The sequence below is a fragment of the Larimichthys crocea genome, chromosome XXIV (genome assembly GCF_000972845.2).
Source record: "Larimichthys crocea isolate SSNF chromosome XXIV, L_crocea_2.0, whole genome shotgun sequence".
In the NCBI taxonomy this organism is placed as follows: Eukaryota; Metazoa; Chordata; class Actinopteri; family Sciaenidae; genus Larimichthys; species Larimichthys crocea.
The window spans coordinates 19,188,813-19,201,942 of NC_040034.1; the positions used below are offsets into that span (position 1 = coordinate 19,188,813).

General features: G+C 40.4%; 1 protein-coding gene across 3 annotated transcripts in view; it reads right to left on the reverse strand.

Annotated features, from left to right (window-relative positions):
* daam2 (dishevelled associated activator of morphogenesis 2) overlaps positions 1 to 894 on the reverse strand; it is an 89,828-nt gene extending 88,934 nt beyond the window's left edge. For all 3 annotated transcript variants that reach the window (XM_010736392.3, XM_019254094.2, XM_019254092.2), the window contains exon 1: positions 710 to 894. The gene's annotated coding sequence lies outside the window, so the exon portion shown is untranslated. The remainder of the gene's footprint in view (positions 1 to 709) is intronic.
* Positions 895 to 13,130: the final 12,236 nt, after the last annotated feature.

Sequence of the window (13,130 nt, forward strand, 5' to 3'; positions counted from 1 at the left end):
AATTTCTCACTTGTCTCAACAAAATGCAACAGTAAGATTCAACACGACACATGATGCCTTGTTATGAATAGACATTTCTTGCAGTTTGGTGACAGAGCAGTGGAGGAGACGCAGCGCCCTCTTTGGATTGTCACAGGGATCAAATGTCTTCCTATGTGTTTAAGCCCAGCGAACACGCACAGCCGCCTAATATCGAGGTCAAATGCATTGCGCATCATGTGAAGCCTGAACGCAGTCCATCATTTTATCACATGTCGATATCATTAACTGAAAATGATCATGGTGTCATGAAACGTCAGATCCACCGGTGGGAGCAGATGTCATGCGCAGAAGTGCATATAAATTAGGCAATATGCATCTAATGGCGGTCAATAACGTGTGATATTAAACCATTAATCATATTATCCTTTAATATGAAGTCATCCTGTAGATGGAAGGCTTCAAATCAGGTGTTGGATCCTAACTGGCATGATGAGGAGAAAAACAGAAGCGCATTTTAAACAGCAGGAGTGCTGCTTCAATCTTATTTCAAAATGCTAAATTACTAAATGTAAAACTGCCATCTGATTCATCATGTCCATTAAAAACATCTCTCAGTGGATCAATCTCATCTCCACGGTTCCTGAAGGGAGAGCCCGGGGAAGCGAGAAGCCATCACAGAGGGTACCTCTCAATCCAGCTTGAATTGTCAGTCAAATTATAAACTTACCTTCCAGCTTGGTTGTGGGGAAACAATTAACAGCTCGATAATAATAATCCCTTGTCGCTGTCAGCAGGCAAATGTGACCAAAATCAGTCTCGCTGTGGTGCTTGAATAAATAGAGAGCCGATGCCCTGCTCTGCTGGCTGTACGAGGCAGTTCATTCAGCTGAATGATAGTGGAGAGTGAAGGGATTGATGACAAATCGGTCAAAACAGCAGCACCACGCCTCCCCTCTTAAAGCTACCGCACTCTGTCCGTCTGTCTGTCCTTCCCTGTGTGTGTGTGTGTGATGGTGATGATTATAACTTTTCATTTCATTAATAATGAATTGTCTTGTCTTCATAGCTACCAATAAATAACAGCCAAAAACAGTTTTAAAAAAATCCTGTGTGTAAGATTTAGGTTCCTCTATTTACAGAATATGTCAGAAATGGAAAATCATATTCAGAATTATGTTTTTATTAGTGTATTGTTGTGTTTTTGTTACCTTTGAATCAGCCTTCCCTAAGCCTTGAACATACAAACTAAACACTGGCACTCCAGTTGGGGCATTTCACATTTTCAGTTAAATTCACAGCCACTGTAGTTTCTCTTTCATGTTTGGAAAGGTGCCTCTAAATTCAACACACTGGTCCTTTAAATGCTCCCTATAGGAAAACAGCACCACTTTTTTTTTTCTTTGAAAAGTAATATAGCAGATAACCAGCATGTGAAATAATCCTACAGCAGCCATAAAGACATTTAATGCAATTAGAGTAACTACAAACAAACTGAAGTTAGTTTTCATGTTTGCCAAAGAAATAAGATCCAATAAAGTTGCCAAAGGTCTTGCTGCCCCAGCTGCTAAGCATTTAATCCTCTGAAATATGAAGAAACAGTATGAACTGGCTGTGTTTTGATCTCCTCACAGCCTGTAATCCTTCATTAATTGCAAATTCTGGGCATCCACTTTGACCTGGGCTCAAACATGGACATCTTTCTAATTTCATGTGTTTGAGAATGCAACAGGTCCCTGCTGTAATTTATTGGGTCGATTGTGTGAGAAGATTTCCGCAGCAACAAATTTGCAGTAAACAAGACCGATAAGGGTGACTTTGGTGGCCTGAACTGAACTTTTCACAGTCTGGAGTTTGTAAGCATGAAATGTAAGATCATTCACGCTGTAGAGACTGTTTGGGTTAATGTACCAGAGACCAGCCTGGTGCTGCTCATAAATGCTGCAAGGGAAACTTGTTATGGTCATGAAAGAATATGTTTAGAGCCTGGCGGGGCACCAAGACATAACCAGAGCCATGCTTTCTGTCAACACATGAAGATGATGACTTTGTAATTTACTTTAATAGCAAGCAACAACAACCTAAGTTGGCAACATAGAATAGGGGCGCTCCACCAATTTTACACATGGAGATTAGTTTACCCGTCATGGGGAATGCTTTAACCTGGGAAAACGTCCTCTGTGATGCCACAGGAAACTTTTTAAGGTTTGAGCAAAACAACCCTGGTGAAGCATAGGTTCCTTTATTTTTGAAACTTAGGACAAAAAGTTAGGATATCATAACCCCTGATGGTTAATTTCTCTTCAGTCTAACTTCCTCTATAAACAAGGCAATTTGCAACACAGAGTCAAGGAATATAACATTAGATATGGTAAATTGGCAGAGGGATCAGACATCAAACATCTTCAGGGGCTGATAGGAATAATATTTCCCATCCTTTTCATGTTATCTAAATAAGGCTGAAAGAAGTATGGAGGTTTCCAGTAAACTGTTTAGATGTTAGGATTGCAGCCAGCACCAGTGTTACAAAGATGTACCTATATGAAAGTAGAACACAGCTGCTACCTGCATTGTTTGGGATTCCCCAAATACCTTCACGGAATTAGCACAAAAAAGTTTCCGAAGCTCTAAGTGCACAGAATAGCATAGCGGTTAAAGGTCGCTGTTTTGTGGTCATTGGACTTTAAGTCTATATTTTGATTAATTTCTCATATACTTTAAAACAACATTATATAACTTGTCTACCATAAAATAACACTGACTTTTATCAGGTGAATGGTGTCTCTGTCTTTCCTACTCTGCACCCCATACGTCTTCTGTTTCTGAATCTGTGCTCTGGATACGATCACCTATGAGAAGTATGTAATGCTTTTCAGCACTAAGTCACAGACCACCAACTATTTGACTGATTTTGGTGAAACTGGATCATATTTTATGGGGAAAATGTTTTCTGATTTTCCCTCTGATGTCCTGGACAATGGACAGTGAAGTAAACTGCTGCCAACTGTAGCTGCTGTTAGCTAATGTTAACTCAGTTTGTATTGATCGAGGAAGTCAAGAAGAAGTGACCAAACAAGAAGCCACCAGACAAGAGTAAATCTAGGACTGACTTTTAGTGGTTGGTGAGAGCTTGGTGAAATAAAAGGCTGAAAGACAGACGCCAGGCTTCTTGTTGTTGGACTAGTAAGTAATATTAGCTGGCTGCTATGTCTTGTGTTGTTGACCTTGCTTGATGTTTGCCTATTGGCAAAGTTGTTTTTGATCATAAGTAATATAGTCTTAACAAATGTGTGTACAGCTACAGTCCATATTTATCATTGTGAAACTGGAAATACCCATTTCTACATAATGTTGCTTCAAGTATATGAGATAGTGTGAGTTCAGCATTTTGTCATTAAGTTGTTTCACTTTCTGGTCAAGAGTAGGAAGAGTTGTCGAAGAAGCTCTGCAGCCCAGCCTGTCAAAGCCGGGATGACATTATTCAGTGATTCATCCCCTGGGAGAAAACCAGGCAAGAGGCCTCGATTAATCTCTTCAATTTGGCAAAACCGAAGGGAGGTCAAATCTATAATCCAGAGCGGATAGTATATCATAAGGGAGTTAGATTCATGTCAGATAATGACACTCCGTCAGTAACTTTAACCTGAGCCTTTTAGCCCTAAAACTTAGTCAGTGAATTAGACTTGGCAACATGTGGACACACACATACACACACATTATGGCACAATGTTTACTTTATATGGTACCACGAGTCAGTTCGGACTTATCTTAGGCATTCTATTGTTTGGAACACAAATATATGACATATAATATCATATAATTAATGTCACAATGAACAGTGTCATTAGTGACGCCACCACAAAAAGTATTTTTCCAGTAAACCCAGTGAGCGAGTGGGAATATCTGTTCAAGGCTCAGAGTTAGTTGTTCCAGGTTTTTCACTGACCTCAGAGAGACTAGTGAGGAATGGGCCATGGAAAAGTCACTGCTCAAGTGTAGTGGGATTCTGGAAGACATGAGGACTGCTGGAGTTCACAATCTCACAAGGGAAAGGCTTACTTCTGAGCTTGCTGGAGTGTCCAGGCAGACAAATCAAGCACACCTCAAACCATTCAAATTATTTGTAACTGTATCGCTTTTATATCCCTGTTCAGGTCAGACATAAGAAAGCCAAAACTAACAGATGCAGTTACAATGAGGATTCTCTGAACGTCTATCAGACAGGAGCCAGGTCGTTTGTAGACAGTTTTGATTTGACAGGGCTGCAGATGTGAAAAGGTCCAGTCGACACCTCTGGGTCTCAGGGGTGTCTGGCTGAACAGAAATGGCGCTAACTGAATTCACACATGTCCACTTAGTATGCACATACACACATGCACGCATGCTTTTGTGTACAGTGAAACTTGCAGAAATGCACACATGTATAGGGTATATATTACACATGCTCAAAGTAAGTCTATGTGCCTCAAAGGTGAATAAAGAAAAGTCAGAACACTCGAGAAAACCCAAAGGGCAACCTCACCAACTTTACACATGAGGATCAGTTGATATGTCATGAAGGTGGTCATGAAGATCCTTCCAGTTCAGAAGTCGAACCTGGCGGGTATTCTCGACTTTCCCAGTGTATCTATTTGGGAAAACATGGACTCCAGCAACAAACTGATGCTTGTATGGCAGGTCTCTGAACTGCAAAAGCATCTAAAAGAGGAGTAGGCTAGTAGAGGTCAGTGTTTATGTGGCCAAACCTGGGCTAGATGGATCCCAAATTTCTGACTTGGAATTCCATTGCACATTGAGTCTAATGGATTGCAAAATATTACCAGGCATAGGAGGCCTAATGACAGATGCTGTTGATTTGCATTATGGGCAGTGTAGGATCCAGTGATTTTGGAGTTTGACCAATAATAGCGACAGCTCTAATTGGCTGGAGTACCCCATTCAGAACTCTTTCAGTACATATCACAAAATAATTTAACCAGGTTGAAATATTCGGGTCAGTCAGTAAGTCTCTACTTTATATTCATCTGGATCAAAGTAAAAATAAACGGTGTTGCCATGGTAAACAAGCACCTTTATTGAGTGTCTACACTCTCTTCACACTACAAGGTGCTGCATAACTGCATAATATGATTGGCCTTCAGAACAGAGATTGCTTGTGAGGTCTAAATGACTTGGCGTCCTTGATCAGGGGAACTTACCTCAAATAGTCTGTGTAGGAACCAGCTGAATAAATGGCTGAAACTTTCAGTGCAACTGTCGAAAATGACTCCAGTAAGTGTGTCCACTCAGCTATGTGAGTGACGATGGAAAATCAAAGGACATCGCTATGAGGGAAATGACTTCATGTCTTCCAAATGACACATTTCTGAATATTCCTGGCCATATTTATTCCCAGTAGTGTTCATGTCAGTTTGCTTTAGAGATCTGACCTCCAGATTTAACTAAAAGACTACTAATAATGTGGAGTAAATCACTCCACAGTGATGGATGAACTGTGGTAAAATAAAAAATATATATAGTTGCAACTTTTTTTTCTTTTTTTTCTCTCTAAGTATTCTGGTATGTGTGATTTCTGAACCCTTATCAGACTCTGACACAATTAAAACCAGAAGCTAGTTTTGTTTTGTTTTGAAAAACAAGAGGCGGAATCCAAGTCTGTCAACAGAAAATGTTTTACAAGCATTTATTTCACTCTGTGACATCTTAAACTATTAAAAACATCACATAAAATGTAGTTACGCACACAACGCCACACATGCTCCGTATGGCCGCCTTGCACACGGGTAAAACAAAAAAAGCATGTGTGCCATCAGCATTGGCAAAACAGTCAAGACAGACGAGTAAACACATATATCTCACATGGCTGACTGACATGTATTGTGTTGTCTCTGCCAAAACTTCAAACTGTTAGAAGATTAAATGCTTGGCCGCTGTGTTGCATGACAGACAGTGGTTTTACTGTATATGGCTTCCTAAAATCAGCCCTTCCAAAATGAATACAATGACATATTTTGAGAAATGAGCACCCAATTTGTATTTAAACGGCTCAAGCATGCATAACAAACAGGATGGCCCTGTAATTCAAATGGATTCCGAGTTGTGTCGGGATACATAAACTATGCACCAATACACTGTAGCTGTAATATCGTTTGGAAGTTTTTGTGATCCTACATGAGAGACACATGGCTACAATTTGACAAAATGAATCACTTTCATTTACAGCGAGCTTCCTGTTTCCACCTCACTTTGACATGCTGTGAACAGCTGACCTGGTTGGGCTGTCTAACACAACACAGAGGCTTTCTATTGTCCATCAAACTGCGTGCTCTGCTGGTTTGAGTCTACTTTCCTTTAACACACATACACACACACACACACACACACAGATACTGTGTGTACATGTAGTATCGAGTTTCTCTCTGTAACCTCTCTGATGGAGGGTGAAATACAGAAGGCGAAAGTGCAGCTCAGTTACACGTCCAACAAAACTTCTACATTAGCGTTCACCCTGGAAGGATGCAAAGTCATCTGTATGTTTGGACTCCCATTCTGCTTCCATTACTCTCCCTTTTCCTCTCTTCCCTATATGTGATGACTATAATACAAAATCTAAGAATCAATAAGACGCCTCTCTGTTCTATTTCTGCCTTGTGTAATACATTCCCTTTTATTTCCTGGCTGTCATCAAAGTCTCTCTACATTTGTCTTTCTATCCATCTTGGACTGCTGAGCAGTGGAGCTATTATCTCTCCGGTTGGTAAGATTGAGTTCGCGTGTGAGATTTTCAAAAGCTTTTTCACAGCATAGCCATTACACAGACACTGATGTTGGCAGAAAATATCGATTCTTTGAGAACAACTAGAGATTAAATGGAATGTGCATTGCCCTCTGGCCAAGAGAAAAAAAATCAAAACAAAATAAAGCAGCATCTTTACACACACACACACACACTAATCTTGTCAGTATGACCTAATTGAAAGTGACACATTGCTACTAATCAATACACAAACTCATTGTTACTATGGAAATATCCTCATTGAACTGTCCCCATTCCTGTTTGTGCTACAGATTCTAAACAAACGAATTGTAGACGTGCTGTCTGCTGGAGTCACACTGTTTGCATTTATAGCATTATGTAATCAAGTGGTCAATACTGCATAGCAATCATATTTTCTATTTTAAAAAAACACATTATCTGCATTGTAAAGCATTCGAGACCACGGTGTGGTTTTTGTTGTACGTCCAATACAATTTTTCAAAAGCAAAAAAAAATGAGAGTTTGGCTGAGTTGATGTGAGCACGGATCGGCCTCCTCTGGTGTGACACATCACGGGGTTGGCCAGGGGTAACAGTGACATAACACAGCTTATTGTGTGAGGAATGGCATGCATCAACAGTAGCCCAACGCGCAGTCCTGAATAGGACTTCAAAGGTAGTAGAGTTCAGCACCGCACGATATCCCATTGTATCTCTGCCACACAGAGGAGGACAGGAATTTGGATGCTGGAATTCCGCAGATCTGCAGGGGCTCTCGTGTCAAATTCCCACTCAGCTCGTTACAGTTAGCCAGAGAGCATTCCCGCTATTCTTACATAACGTTGTATGTGTGTGCTGAACCATCACCTGGACTTGGCTCGTGTTGGAAAATGGATTTGGACAGAAAGTTGCTGGCTCTGGCCAGTCATCGCTTAGAAAAGGTGGAGAAAGTGGATTTACTGTGGAGATTCTGCCAATATTTCCAATACATTACAATTCTTTTAGTGACTAAGTTTGTCATTCCAACTGCAAAATATTCCTCCAGCGTTCTTTCAGCCCTGTCTCTCATTTCATATCCATTTATTTTCTCTCCATTCTTGTACTCCCTCTCCTTCTTTTCCTGCTACCTACAAAAGTTCACAAGGAAATTCCACTTCACAATAACATTACTTGTGTTTTCATTACACACACATTCTGTCTGTTTCTTTCTGTCCTCTGTGCTCTTGCTCTTCTATCTGCTTGACAGTTGAAGAAGTGAAGATGTGGGCTCTCTAAAACCCAAGTTTGTTCTATTTATACTGTGCAGTTAGAGTGGTTAGCTCTGTGTTCAGAGCTCCAGGCCTTTTAGACCCATGGAGGGAGGACCTAATCCACCCACTCTCCCCACCGTCAAGAACCGCCAGGCCAGCAGGACCGCCCAGCCGTGTTCCTGCCCACTGTCCAAACTCCTGACCACATGCAGCTGGGATGGAGAGATGGTGTAGATGGAAGGAATGGACATGGGGGAGGAGTGGGGAGGGAGAGTCACTTGACAAGCATGTACTGTAAGAGGTGTATGAGAAGCTATAGGGCAAACTGTGTGTTGGTCACTCACTCGTCTCCATACTTAAATTTAAATTCAAATTACAGCCTTTTGCATGAGCCTAAATTCATCTTATCCAAAAGATATTTTCAGAAAAAAATGTATACAAATGTCTGAGGAGTTAAGAATGGAGAAATAATGACTCAAGAAAAAACGATGTTTAGCAGTTATTTAAACAGATGGCTCAAGATGAATTCCAAGGGTCTAAAGTATGAGTCAAGGGAGATTTGCTGGGCTGCAATCACTGAAAACATTTGACATGATGTCTATTATGCAACGGATGGCCTAAAAATTCCCACTTGCTAAAAATGTCAAGCATGAGAGTTGCTATAAAAGGAGAAAGTATGCATCAGATTTTCCAGGCAAATGGATCACTTGTACATGCCATGTATAATTTTGGAAGCACTTTGATGAGTAATTATCAAGCTGTTATCAGGAGGCCTAGAGATTTATGTGATGACGTAATAGTCACTGACAGCAGGAAATATAACATACAATACAACAATATAATAATAAAGTACCAAAAGCAGAAACTGTGACATTTAAATACTGGCAAGAAAAAAAAACCTTTTTGCGCTTTAAAGAGATGAAAAACTATAGCTGTAAAGAGCATTTTCATGAATGTTGCCAAATATTAAATAAGCTTTCTCCTCCTACTCTGGTTTATATTTTACATTCAGGTTGCCTCGTGCAGAGAGTACATGATTTTCTGCCTGCAGTGAAACAGAGCTTATTTAGATTGCAGAGCAAGAACAAAACATTCCTAAACAAATCATTGAAAAGCAAATGCTTCTCAGTTTCATATTTCCTTGACTGTTCATATTGACAGAAAAAACAAACAAGCCAACAGAGCAAGAAAAAAAAAGAAAGAAAGAAAGAAAACGCTAAATGTCACCCTGTCCGTGACTCCTTGCTCATCCCTAAATCCATCCCACAATATTGCTGGTCTTGGAGATTCATATACAGTATTTCAAGAATGCAGACTGAAGTTTGATATGCCTGAACCTAGCAAGCATAATAGTAGGCAGAAGCCTCAGAGAATAACACATAACCAAAGCCCTAAAGAATTCCCTTGGACACAGCTACTGACCAGAAAACTGTGCACTGGAGGGGAAGGCAGGAGAGCTGCTGCAACCCCAGACTTAAATAGCATGAACTCCACAGCTGGTGACCGCCTGAGACACTCAGCACTTTGGTTAGTGCCGCTTCTGGCTACAACTGAAATTAGATTAAGAGATATATTTACAATGTCCTTATACTGACAGGGATATTAGATGTTTTGTACTGTAAATGATTCTTTTTTGATATTACACATTCAAGTGTAAATAGTATGCACACAGAGTCAGGTAGGAGGATGTTGGTAAGTCAAAAGCAGCTAGACTTGCAGTTTAGTCTTGACAGTAGAGCTGCACTAATCAGTATTTTGTGTAATATAAGGAGACAAACCCACAAATAATTATTATCAACTCTGTAGTTCCCCACAACTCAACAGTACAGTACACCATTTTAGCGTCTTTCAGCTCAGTTTTCATTTTTCTGCCTGCAACTCTACTGTTTTTGCTTTAGTCTCACTTTGCTCTTGTCAGCTGTGTTTCCAAGACACAATACAAATGTGGACTTATGAAAGCAGAGTAAAGCAGTTCCCCTGTGCTGAGCACAGAAAAAGAAAACATAGATCGAGTTCGAGTGCCTGAACTCTTTGTGATTTATGAATTTCTTGAACACTTCTTCAGTAACAGTTCTTTTTTTTATCTTTGACCCTTGTTCCATTTATTGCATTACTTTGCTTTTGTGTCTTACTGAGATTTGTGTGTGTGTAAAAGTAAAATGTTAAAATGTCAGGTTGCGTGTGTGACTGGACGGGATAATCTGGTGCACTGCAATTCGAGAAATTATTGCTTCTGCTATGTTAAACATTTTAAGAGCAGTGGTGAGGATAGGATATACAGTATACACCCTACACGCAAACTTACATGTATAGGTCACATGGGCCATCATCCTTTAACCACAGCTACTGTAACAGTTTTTCACCCTGAATATATCTGTCTTAACGTCATTCCTTCTCTGACTCGAGCGCTCAGTCACTTTACAAACGCACCGCTGTTAAAAATCAACCTTTTTCCCAGGCTGACTCAATATAGCTGTGTAAATGTGGTGTATGCAGATGTTACTGAAGCCATCTCCCATAAGAGTTCAGTATGACTGAAGGTGGGGTTATGCATGCATCTTTTTGATGGGACCACCGCATTTGATGTTTTGTTTTTAGGGGTTATGCGCCCTGTGTTCAAAACATGATTTTCCATTCACCACCGCGTATGTAAGCATGTGCATATTTCACGTGTGTGCGATGACACTACAGTGGCTTACAGTATAAGCAAGGTATCATAGCAGCAGACGCTTGTCTCTAATCGTCTCTTTGGTTAAAGAAGCATCTTGGCATTCTACCACTAAGCTTCTGTGGCCACACTCTGAGCGAACTGGGACAACACACACACACACGCACATACACAAACACATACAGTCGTAGAGCAACATATCATCCTATGGAATCTATCTAACCTCAACCACTAAGCCACTGAGAGGCAGCTACTTAACTGAAGCATCATCTTCCCCTAGTCTGTAATAATGGCCTGGCCAAAATCTAAACCACCCTGTGTGAATGGGATGCCAAGATGCCTTCATAAGGGATTGATTAGCCAGGAGCTGTGGAGGGTACCCTGTTTGTGCGTACTCGCGTGTTCACATTTACAGTACATGCATGCATGTACATACAGATAGGCATACAGAGAAACAAACTGCTTGTGTACTGCTTGTGCTTGGTTGTCAGGATTCTGTTGGCGCTGTAAGCAAGCACTGGCAAGTACTTGCTGATGATCCACTTTTGTGAATTTATCTAATGAGGCTGGATTTTATAATGAGGACTGAAGCTGCAGAGACAACTCCTCTCTTGATAAAGAGGAGACATTCTAGTGCCCTGCTTTGAATGTAGTCTAAGTCTAGGGTGACTGGTTGATGTGATGGCAACATACATGACATCTTGTTTAAGATCATTATATTTGCAGGAGCAACAACTGTTTCTTCCTCGATCTGCTTTTCCATTAGGGTTATTTTTAGATTCTATCCCCACTGCATGACACACGTTTGATCCTGCTGTTATGGTACATTGGTGGATTGATGTGGGTACCAAGTCATCTCGCAAACATCCAAACAAAATCACAACCACAAACCAAACCGAGCAGTCTGTCAGGAGAGCGCGGCATACACTCCCAGCCATGCAGGCTGAAATCCTCTGACACTGAGCACACCTATTTGATGAACTGCCAGGCCGGCGCTTACAGACAAAGGTGTTGAATGCTGGCAAAGATGACTGAAAAAACAGGTTTTTTTCTTTGCTGCTGGAGCACAAGTTGTTTTTGCCTTTAAGGTTCTACAAGTTTTGAAATGTACGAGGTTAAAGCAAGTGGCCTCAACCTTTATCTGTATCAAAACAACAGTCTTTACTGTACCTCAGTCCTTTCAAAGTTGATGAAGCATGTATTTGTGTGATTGTACGTGTAGGGGTGTGTGTGTGTGTGTGTGTGTGTGTGTGTGTGTGTGTGTGCGCACGTGCGTGTTTGCACACGCATGCTCGCACATGTCAGCATGTGTAATCATCATCTGTGGGGACAATTCCATTATGACACATACATATTTTTTTACCGTCACCTGATCTTCTTGTGAACCCAACACAGGCAATAGAAGAGATAAAAGAGGAGGAAAGAATTGTTGGAGATTATTGATAAGAACCCAGGAAATAACTTTCAATTGCTTCCCTTTGCCAAAGTGTGGGTTTCGTGCTTGCAACAAATTTGAAGATTAAAAACAGACAATAGTGTTTTTGCCAGTTATTTGTTGTGAAAAAAAATGTCTTGCATACAGATCCCAAGTCCGTTTCCGTGCGTCGGGCTCATGCAGTAGAGTTGGTTGCCTCTTTTGGGGTGAAACCACAGCTATGTCAGCTAAAGCTAAAGACAACTCCTGGACCAAAACAGGATATTAAAAAAAAGAGTTCACAGCTCCCTAACAAGCCCAGTCCAGCCCTTGTTTGGTGTTTACTGCGTACGCTTTTCTGTCAAGGAAACAGATTTAACTACACTGTGTAATTGTTCTGTAGAAAGTGGACGTGGCTGCTTCCTTCTTGGAACTCAAGGAACTTTTTGAAAAGGCTGCATTTTCTATACAATAGCTCTCACTTGATATCATATGATATACTATACGTATTTGTTTAAGATTACTGTTGATATTGGCTTACACGGACTTCATGAGAAATAAGTTTCCTCTTATTTCCCATTGATAAGAAAGAGAGGGAAAAATAGATAATAGGCAAACAATTACTGTTTGTCATGTGTCATACTCAAAACACACTTGATAAAGCAAAGCTCACAATCAGATAATTTTAGGAGCTCCATGGGAAAATGCATGTGATATTGTCAACGTAGGGTTCCCATACTAATTTAACTGTGCAGTATTCCTGATGCTATACTGTCAATGGCTCCACAATGCAAGACATTTTCTTCACGCCCATGTTAAAATGTCCAACTTCACAGCAGAAATAAACATGTTTACAGCCGGTTTTGGTCTCTATAGCTAATTTCCTTGTTCATGACAACTGTACGGGGGGTGATTTTTTTTGTAACTCACCCCGTTCAAAGGATATTAAAGCCCTAAGTTATGCATAATTAACAGCATGGCCACTTTGATTGACAGGTAGGTTATATATATATATTTAGATAATAGCCTATGAATGAAACCAAAAAATGTATTTTTCCACATT